The 11,022-nt window shown below is 41.0% G+C and overlaps 1 protein-coding gene across 3 annotated transcripts in view; it reads left to right on the forward strand.

The window, feature by feature from the left end:
- Nucleotides 1-11,022, forward strand: part of zmiz1a (zinc finger, MIZ-type containing 1a) — a 100,169-nt gene that overhangs the window by 39,167 nt on the left and 49,980 nt on the right. For all 3 annotated transcript variants that reach the window (XM_017431068.3, XM_017431084.3, XM_017431076.3), the window contains exon 3: nt 497-577. The gene's annotated coding sequence lies outside the window, so the exon portion shown is untranslated. The remainder of the gene's footprint in view (nt 1-496; nt 578-11,022) is intronic.

The raw sequence follows: 11,022 nt of genomic DNA on the forward strand, positions 1-11,022 counted from the left end.
TTCAAGTTCAACTGTTTTAAAAAAAAGAAAACTTTAATCCAAATGATTTTGAGGCAGAATATGAATGAAATGAAACAAATCCAGTCCTGTAAAATAGGCTACTGCATTAATACGCAGCAAGTGGCTGTCCCATTAGGAGATTTGCACATCTCCGTTAGAGGAGGGCCAGAACTAGAAACAAAATTTTCTCCCATGATTAGAGCCTGGAGAGTTTAAAGACAGCTGCTTGTGCAGCTAGATTGGCACAAAGCACTCACAAGGAAGACAATAAATCATTTTGCATTTGTCATTTAAGTATTTCATGTTTAACATTTGGCAGAATTAGAGATACATATTCTTCCCAGCTCTGCCAGTCCTTGTAATATGCCTCTAATTTGTCAGATGCACAACATTGGGTTTTATTTCATTTCAGTGAACGATGCCAACCAAGTCTTGTCTTCCTATCACTAAATATATTGTCACAATTCCTGATACATTGCTTTTTGTTTCATTTTAGACTCTCTCTCTCTCTGATTGATGAAGATTAAGAAACAGATTTTGCTAAAACGCAAACACGAGAGCCTCCTGATCCAAACCGGTAAGAATCTTGATTTGTCACCTCTGTCTTGTCTGAGCAGTTCAATATAAGGTTGCACAGTGATACTGATACGCATCAGTGTGGTTTTAAAAGCAATATAACAAGCTCTGTTTGGATTTTTCCATTTGTTGTGTAACAGTAGCTGCAAAATGCACCATACATACTTTCACATGGAGAAAACCACAGCTCATTCATGTTATAAAGTAAAGAAAGCAGATTACTGCATGTTTTTAACTAAGGACATAAAAAAAAGTTCTAGGTTTCCAAAACCATTTTTAAAACAAATTTGATCCTACATTGTAGTCTATGGTGCTTCTACTTTCAGCATACTGTAATGACCCTCAAACGCAACAGAATGTCTTGGCAACCAGAGTTTTCAGTGAATGCATACTCTGCGGTTTCTGGACTGTTTACAAGTGATTGCATTTCTTTTTTACGTGATTGTCAGGTAAAGGGGTTCAGTCAGTCAGTCAGTGTATAAAGTCAGTTTGGGTTACTGTTCTTTCCACTGATCAGGTTCTTTTGATGATGTATGTATGTATGTTTACCAGTTCCCATTCTTGTATGTAAACTGCAGTAGTGATACCATTCTGGCTCTGCTTCAGCCCCAGTGCTTCAGTCTACAATATATGTTTTTAGCCTTGTTGAGCAAGTATTAAGCTACAGTATGTCTCCATTTATCTGCCTCTTATCAACTGTAATATCAATCTCCAAAAGAAGGACAAACTGTCATTTTTTGCCCAGCCTCCTACATTTGCTTTCTGCTGCATCATATGCGGAGCAGGACTCCATTTCATGGCAAAGCATGCATGGATTTTGTGTTCAATTAGCTTTTGAACAGCTTGAATATTATGCATTCAGCTATCCCTTGGACTCTATGAATTTTAATTGTCTATTTAAACCCATGGCAGTCATCATCGCAGTGTCGAAAACCTTTGACCACCATGATGGATGATGTAATTGGGTTGAATGAGGATGCAGGGAAACAACAGACCAAAGGATGTCATGTTATGTCTCTGACGCATTAAAGTAAAAAGAGATCTTATCCCTCTTTTTTTTGTTGTTTTTTGTTTGGGATGCTGTGCAAAATGTCGTCAGCGTAGTTTGTATACATGTGAAGAGGCATCAAAGCGCTGGAAGGTGAATAATTTTTGGTGGCATCTGCACATTTTGCAATATGCTAATGAGCTAAAGCTGCAAAAGCCAGATTGCCAGAAGAAAGAAAGGGAGATGGAGAGGAAGAAGAAGAAGAAGAAGAAGAAGAAGAAGTGGTAGAAAAACAGGGAGAGAGCAGAGTGGAAGAGGGAGAAACAGACGGAGGCTGGTGTAAATTATGGATACAACCTACGATTTCCAAGAGAAAAAGAAAGGCAGAGAGGAACCTCAAGTCATGCATATCAGATTATGCATTTACCACATTTTCTTATCATGGTCCGTGAGCAAACTCGAATGCAATCTGGCCTCTTTGTGCGCGCGTGTGTGTCTGAGTGTGAGACCACTTACATATTCATCCATGTCAAGTTTCATGGAGTTCTGTTGTGCTGTCAGGCATTCTCAAAACTTGGTCTGAACTGTGTGTGTAAAGGTGTGCTGAAGTCTGATGCATTTCTTTGTACACATAAACACTGATGTAACAGCCGGTTTTTACTGCTTTGAATGACTTTACATGCCTAAATCACAGTGGGTATTTATTTGCCATTGTTTAGCCATTCCTGGAGCTGAAAGGTGCTTTGTTAAAAATACTTGAATCTCATTATGTGACTTGCTTGCTTGAGCAGTTCTAAGTGAAGTTAAGTAAAAGTGAGCATTCGTGTGCCACTACCACATCCCACCCATGTGTGCCAGTCCCCTGTGTGAGTGTCTGTGTGTGTGTGCCTGTGTGAATAATGGATCCATTCTTGAGTCGTGTCTGTGACTGGGGTCTGTGCAGTGGTCTGGTTTTCCCAGCAGAGGTGGAGGTACAGGGGGACGGGAGGGGCTGATGGTCTGGAAATAGCTCGGCTCGAGCCGAGAGCACATTAGGTGGGCCTCAGTGTCAGCCTCACCTTCCTTTAACACGACTAAAGTACGGTTCCACTCGCAAACCTGGGCTATATTATGCACACACTTTAACAGATCTCCAGTCGAGCTTCAATGTCTGTGTGATCTCCTCAAACGTGACAGCAGACTTCTAAAAACGCCGCGGTTTCTAAGAACCGAACAAGAGTAATATTGCACTTAAAGCAAGAAGTGTCAGCGCTTGCAACAGAAAATATGAAGCTTCTTTGGATCTTGCTGTCATGTAAATGTGTGTTAATGTGCAAAGTAGGTCATTTATTTGGAGCAGGGACAGCCGTAGTGTGCTTCTCTTGAGCGATGTCAGAGCAGGGAGTCGTTCACAAGCAGGCACATAGCTGGATTTGGTGAACCGCAAAATGAGTTTACTTGATGCAGTTTTGTTTAGACGTCACTCCTAAATTTGAAGGAATGCATATCGCCCGCCGACTTTTAAACTAAGATCATCTCATGATGAGAACAAACAGAGTTACAAGTGTTTTGGTCAAACCGTGTGAATGGTGTTAAGCATGCAATATTGTGAGATCCTGTGCGAGGTGTCAGTGCTTAGGCTTTATATTGAGGATAACTCTCGGCTACTACCACGCCAGATTTTAGCTCAATATCTTTAGAATTGACTGAGTTATGAACATTTTTGTGTCAGCTACAATCAGTGGGCTGTGGTGGCCATCTTAAATTTGGTTGACTCTAAAAGTTAATCAGCTCTAGATGAACATCCAGTAATTACTTTCTGTAGGTTCATTTAAATCTGTCTAGTGGTTCATGAAATATTTTGCTAATAGACAATTGATGCCAACAGTTAATGCATAAAGTTTTAAACAAAGATGTGCACAATATGTAGCACTCTGAATATATGTTGAAGATGACCCCCAGCTACATTTTAGCTTAATATCTGTAAAATTTACTAAGTTATAGCTATTTTTGTGTTAACTAATGTCATTGGGCTGTCACATCCATCCTAATTTGGGTTGACTTCAAAAGGTAATGAGTTGTATATGCATGTCTAATGACTATTTTCTGAAAGTTTCATTAAAATTTATCTAGCGGTTCATGACATATTTTCCTAACAGACCAGACAGAATTGACTATAGTAGTTAGAGGAAAAGCTTTAAAAACAGATCTCATGCAATCAGTTCATGCTCAGAGTATGCGCTGGGGATGACCCTCAGCTACTACCACGCCAAATTCTATCTTAATACCTATAAAATTGGCTGATTTATAGTCGTTTTTGTCTTTGCTAAGGTTGCTTAGCTGTGGTGGCCATCTTGTATAGTGTTGACTCCAAAGGTTAACCAGTTGCAGAGGTACATCTAATAATTACTTTCTGAGAGTTTAGTTAAAATCTATTCCTCGGTTTATGAGATATTTTTCAGACAAACCAACACATGCACAACGACATGGGCCAAAACATTATCGGCCTTTCGCCTTCGGCTGCGAGTGACAAAATGGAGAAGGAGGTGTTGGGAGGAGGGTGGAGGGGCTGCTGAAGGTTGTGGTCAATCCAGAGGCAGCATCAGTAACCACAGCAGAGATAGCAGCTGAAAAATCAGACTAAATCAGATTACCAAACAAACAGTAAAGAGGATTATTTCGTATCTCTCTCTCTCTCTCTCTCTCTCTCTCTCTCTTCTCAGTCAGGCATAAAATCTGCAATCTATAAAATCCCCTCAGATGATTTTTTTTTTTTTTTCGTTTGTTTGTTTTACTTTGTGATCTTCTTTCTCGAGTCATGTGTTCGGAGTGAAACTCTATTTTTTTTTCTCTTTTGTTCTCTCTCAGGGCATCTTGAAACTGACTGACTAAAACGTGTACCACACCAGTCCTAAAAATACTTCTGCAGGGTCCAAATAAAATCTGCTCAGGCCTGAACTGGTATAACTGTTATGCTGCTTGATGTTGGGAATAAGGCTGCGTCGAAACAAGCTCTGCAGCTGTCCGTTAAACAGGGACAAAGCTTGGCGGGATACGTTTGAATATTATAAAACACAACACACAAAAGGGGAGTAATTACACCTCGTCCATGGCTTTCAGAGAGCAGATATGTTGCTGGATTTTCTTTAAATTAATCTCAGAAACCAACTGTTGGTTAACAGGGATTCAGTGTGTTCTTAAGGTAAAAGACTATAGATTAATTTGGTTAATATTTTATAAAGCTTACAAAGGCAATGGCCATGTGAGGCTTTTCAGATTACTTGTTCTCAGCCAGCATTACACACCACAGGCCGTGCTGCAAGTCCACAGCTCTCCAGCGCAGAGCCGAGGAAAGGCACTTGCCTTTAGAAGGAGCCGTGTTCCCCTACGATGGTATTGTTTGTGAAACAGGAGCCATTGAGATGTGCTTCTCCTTTTTCTTCCGATCTAATTCGAGGGGAGCTCGTTCAACAAGCGCAGCAACGAATCGCTCTCCTGAGTGCTTATAGCTGCTAAAAGATTTGTATTAATATCCTCACCGGTGCTCTTTGATATAAACTGATTCGTTCGGAGCACTCGCCTGCACGCGAACACCTCAGAAGCGCGATACAGCGGCGCTCTTGACAGCTTGACAAACTGACATTCCCACTCTTGATCGCTCCCCGCTCCTGGCCTCCCGCTCGCCCCGTTAGAACTGTTTATTGTAACCAACAAGACTGTAATCAGCGCAAACCTAATCAAATCATTGCTCCAACAAGCCGCCGCTCGGGCTGCCGCCGCTCGCGAGGAACACATCAAGAGGCAGCCTGTTTGTACAGCAGCGTGTAGTGTAAGCGGCCGCTGCATGAAATGTCAGGAGAAGTAGGATTATTTTCAGAAATGTCACTGACAGCATAATAGCTTAGCGGAAGAGTGTCTTATGCTATGTTTGTGTCTCATGTCAGCAGGTGTGATATGTAACTGTGTGTGTGTGTGTGTGTGTGTGTGTGTGTGTGTGTTTCAGAGTGTGCAGCAATAAAAGAGAGAAAGTAAACAGCATGAGGAATCTGTTGACTGAAGCTGGTGTGTGATTGGCAGAGTGTGCAAGTTTACTATTAAAGTGTGTCTTTTGGATCTGCACAAACAAATGCACATCTCCAAACCTCCTCCTCGTTATTGGCAGCAGGATAGCTGCCTGGGCACTGGGACAACGTTTTGTGTGTGTGTGTGTGTGTATCTGAGCTCATCTGTGCTTGTGTGTGTGTGTGAGCGGCGCACGCCTGGCTCAGCGGCTCATTCCAAGATTTTGTTAACCGAGTTGGCTCGCCCTATCACATAGCCACAGAGTGTGCAGTTGCTCCAGCCTCTGTTTCATTTAGTGGCACCCACGCTCTTATCCTCTTGCCATGAAAACACGCAGACACTCGTGCTTTTTTTTTTCTTTCTCTCCACTGCAACAGACATATGAACGCATGCACACGCACACAGCTGAATGAGAGAGTGACAGAGTTAGAGGGTGAGAAAGAGGGAAAAAATAAGAAAGTACCAATTAGGCTCCTGAGACAAATCTGCCAACAGACATTGGAGGCGGAGAGTGTTTGTGTGTGTATGTGTGTGTGTGTGTTAGATAAGGGGGTAAGGGGGCGTTTGACTAGAGCCGCTGTGTCTAACTTTATGTTATTCTTTTGGTTTCATACTTTTATAACCTGCTGAAGTCGCTGGCAATTATCAGGAGCTTGTTGGGGGTTTTTGTATTTGTTTTGTTGACAGTTTTACGCTTGAGTTCCAGGTAAAAATGGGATGTATGTTTGTTCCCTCCATCACTTTAGTACTTGACCTGATACCAACTGCTTATATTTTATGATGTATCTAAAAAAATAGAACTGACAGTTGAATTGAAGACAACAGAGCTCATATAACCAGGTCACATCTGGCTTGGAGTGGTTTCTCACCAAATGTCTCATGGTAAAACTTGTATTTTTTAGGAGAATGTAGCTGATGGTATATCTTTAAAATTACAAAATGCCAGTGTCCTTAACAGATTTCATCAACCAGTACTCATAGATCACTTTTTATCCTTTAGGTCTGTTAATACGATACAACACAATATGATGCACTATGATGTGATACAGTATGCTGTTATTTAGAATATACCTGTCAAACACAACACCATGACCAGTAGTTATGCACGTTGTCTACTCGTGCATTTACCCTAAAGGTTTTTGTTTTTGCATATGAAAATGTTCTGCATCTTGATGCAAAGTGAACCCCCTCTGACCCAGATCTGGATCCGTGCAGATGCGTTGTTTATGATTGGCGGGATGCAGGTCAGTTGAGCCGACGGTCTTTCAGCGCGACCCAGGAAACATTTGCATACAAACTGCTCAAAAACAAAAAAATGTGGCCGTACAGTATGTGGAGCCGTACATCTCAAAACGTGGAAACAGAGCCATTTGAATCTCAAGCCAGCAGCAACACAGTGATGCTGAGTTCGAACTTCTTTTTTTCAACTATAACAGAACAAAATAACTTTTAACATTTGGAGGTGTGCTGGCAACAAGATGTATATCTTGTTTGAGGACTTGACCAAAGCAAAGGCATTGGATGTACAAAACTAATTCACCTTTAGAGTCAATCCAATATGGCTGCCACAGCCAACCAACCTTTATAAAACACAAACTTGGCTATAAATTAGTCAATTTTACAGATATTGTGGTAAAATTAGGTGTAGTTGGAGCTGAGAGTCTTTAACAACACATACTTTGAGCTGATAATTACACAATTTTTGTGTCTAAAATCTCTGTTGGAGTCAACCTTGTTTGTCTGTTAGCAAAATATCTCATGAACCACAAGAGAAATATTAATGAAACTTTCATAAAGTTATCCGTGGATATTTATCTACAACTGATTCAGTTTTGAAGTCAGTCTAATCTAATACAGCCCTGACAGCTAATCAACCTTGGCCAACACAAAAATGGTTGTAACTCAGTCAGTTTTACAAATACTGAGCTAAAATTTGATGTGGTAGTAGCTAAGAGTTATTCACAACACATACCCTGAGCGTCTTATCTCAGGACCTAGCACAATATTTTGCAAGGTATGACCAATACAGCTACAACAACTTCATTTCTCAGCAGAAGATAATCTTTGTCTAAAACGCTCACATGAAGAGTGGTGGGCGATATGTATTCCTTCTAGGAATGCTAGACCTTTAAGCAATGATTAACCAAGATTGTTACTTTCTTACTTCTTACTTACTTTCTTCATGCTGCAAAACAAAAGGCTAGTTTGGCCAAATCTGGACTGACATCATTGGCAACAGCTGCAGGCTGCATGCACTGTGTGTTTCTGCACGCGCGTGTGTAACTGTCGCTGTGTGTGCGCATCTTTGCGTTCGTGCGTTTGCGTCTGTCAAGACGAGGTGACCTGATTGCTCAGCTGAGCAGTGAGGAAAGACCCAGCTTTGTGTCATCAGAGCAGCACCATTAAAAAAAAAAAAGGACGAGAAACGGACCACAATGCACCCCGGTTGGCGGCCCCTCCCTCTTACTGTCTGTGTGTTTTGTTTATGTCTGATGCCTTCTTCCTGCTACACCCCCGCCATGTGCACGCTTACACACAGTGGCACGCCTGACAATGCCAAGGCAGGTTTGGAAATGCAGCTGGCTGCGCGCTGCAGTATCAGCTCCAGATCACACAACCAACAGGCCAAATCCGGTCGAAATGTTCTTTAGCCTTATTGCTGTAAGGACTGAACTGGTTACAGCTGGGCCTTTGTCCTTAGTTCAGATCAAATGTGCCAACAACAAGTTCCATGTGGAGTGAATGCGCCGCTCCATGTTTGACAAAAGAAAAAAAAAACGAGTTTTACACATAGCATCTTGATGTGTGAGTTATTTTTAGTAAACCAGGTCCCACTCGAGGTACCAAGCCTTGCAGAGTTATGATCAATCTCTCCATGAATATAACTCAGTTTAACCAGCTTCAAGTAGCTTCAGTTCTTAGTTTTAGTAAAAGGTGTGTGGTCTCGTCCTTTCCCCCTCCAAGCATGAACACATAAAAAATGCTTTTTCAACACACACACACGAGCAGAAATGGCCTCCGACCCCCCTCGGGCTTCACCTCGGTAGCCATGTGAAGAACTGTGTGTTTGTGAGCAAGGCCTAATAACCTCACTAGGCCTATCTCTCCTCTGCCTGCTCCGTCTTATTACTCCCTGCAACCTTCTTGTTTTTGTCCAGAGGAGGGCAAAGAAACACGATGGGTTTCAAGCAGCACCCTGGAAAGCAGGAGGAGGGAAAGAGGCTGGAAGGAGAGATTTGAGGCTTGAGTATTTCGGGTGAAGGAAGGACACACAGAAAGCAGAGAATAGAGCAGAAGGCGTGGGGGGCAAGAAGGAGTATTGACGAGGCTCAGATAAGTGAAGGATTAGTGGATGTTCAATGAGCCTGGAGCTGCTGCTCCCCCATTCAGCGTAGTGGTGAAGTGGCTCCTCTTAATTAACTGCCAAAATTAAAAAGACATGCTTTCATACATGCACACACAAGGACACAGCATCTGTACTTTTGATCATCTCCATTCAAAACCTTTCATTCTTTCAGTCAGTCAGTGTTTAGTATTATGGACATAAAATTCGGTTTAACCTTCCCTAAAGGTCAGAAAATAATATATTAAAGGAAAAACAGATCCACACAAATTTTTGCCACTTGAACTTTAGCTTCACAAAAATTTTAATTTGTAATAACATGCAAAACATGATGCACAGATGAACACAATCTGACAAAATCCACAACTTTATTATCCCTTAACCTTACATTTTTACATTATTCAGACCCTTATGCAGGCTACATGTGTTTCTGATTGTGTGTTTTGTGTGGCACTGCCTGAGCCCACACACATTAGCGAGGGTCAGGTGTCTGTTTTCATGTCTGAGAGGAAACCCAGAGGCTCAGCTTTCACTGAGGTTCACCTGTCTTGCTCCTCAGAGGTTAAAGTTTACTCTGCTGAGGGGCGAAATGATTTGACTGGGCTTCCTCAGATACACACACATTTAGTCACCTCGTCTCTTTCTTTCACTTTGAGATATTACAAGAATATATCATTTATTTCTTTACAGCTGAGAAAGGTAGACTTAGGTATTACCAACCAACAAAATAACAAATTAGGAGGTAATTTTTCCAGTTAATGAAGTGATCACTGTCCAGACTGTCTCAGAAGATATTTTGAAATCTGGAAGGATAACTTGAAATTCTCAAATTTCTATCAATCCTGACAAGGGAAAATTCTGAAATAACATATCAGGCTGAATTTGTGATTGGAGACTTGGTGTATCTGAAAAAAAAAAAAAGAAACTTGAACCTTTTTTTTTTGATTCTGTCTCCCCCTTTTCCTCCTTTCCAATCTACACATTTTCTTTTCATCTTCACTGTTTCAGTGCAGGAACTAGCCAATGTCTTGGGCCTTTTTCTTCCCCCCTCCTCCTCTTTGCATCCTTGTGTGTATATTCATTACATGCACACATTTCTGCGTTCCTCTCTCTCTCTGTGCCTGTTTGCTGTCCTCGGTCTCTGACTTGCTCTTGGCTAATAGCTTAAAATGTCACAGCAGTTTAATTTCATGGAAACAAGCTGGTTGAAGAAATGACCCAGTGAGCTCTGTGCAGTTTGAGTCGAGTTTTGACATTTTCAGCCTGATGTTCTCATTAAAATGCATTGTTCAGACGTTGTGTAAACACTTTATTGAGAGAGAATAATGGTGTTTTATATGTAAGGTTAATTTAAGATGTAGTGGCATTTTTTTTCCTGCTGCACAGGGGATGGGATGGAAAAAAACAAACACTTTGTATCATTTGTCCTTGTTGTACATTACCCATAATGATTCGATTTTATTTTATTACACTAATTAAAAGAAACAAACTGTGTATAAAAGCATAAAATAGCCAGTTTTGGATTGGGGTACGATATTACCTTGAAATGATGCATTTCGCTTCATTTCCATACATTTTACTTTTCTTTCTCTTAGATATTTCTATCAAAGGGCTGTTTTTTTTCACCTTCTTCTTGTCAAGCCTTTCTTTTCCTGTTTCTGTCAAGCTATCTTTCTGCACTGACAGGTTGACAGCTGTTTTCTTATTTTCTTTCATCAGATAACAAGGGCCTCATGAAAAGTTAGAGCAGTTAAGAGTTTGAACTTTTTACTCCTCAGATGATTAAAGATTAGATTTAAGACTGTCACATTTTGATGTGGGACTTGTAAAAAAAAAAAATTCAAATGGGACAACATGGGCAGGAATTCAAGTTGAAACTGTGTTTTATTTTTCCTGTCTCATTAAACATTAACATGAACTGAACTGTCATATTTGTCATTCTGACCCCCTAATGGCCACTTGTCTGTTTGAAGCTGAACATTTTTTGATCAAAGCTGACTGATGACTCCAAACAGCCACACAGAATAGCCTCCCTAATGTTTGTTTGTGTGTGTGTTTGTGTGCGTTTTGCGCC

This window comes from Kryptolebias marmoratus, linkage group LG22 (genome assembly GCF_001649575.2).
Source record: "Kryptolebias marmoratus isolate JLee-2015 linkage group LG22, ASM164957v2, whole genome shotgun sequence".
Classification (NCBI taxonomy): domain Eukaryota; kingdom Metazoa; phylum Chordata; class Actinopteri; order Cyprinodontiformes; family Rivulidae; genus Kryptolebias; species Kryptolebias marmoratus.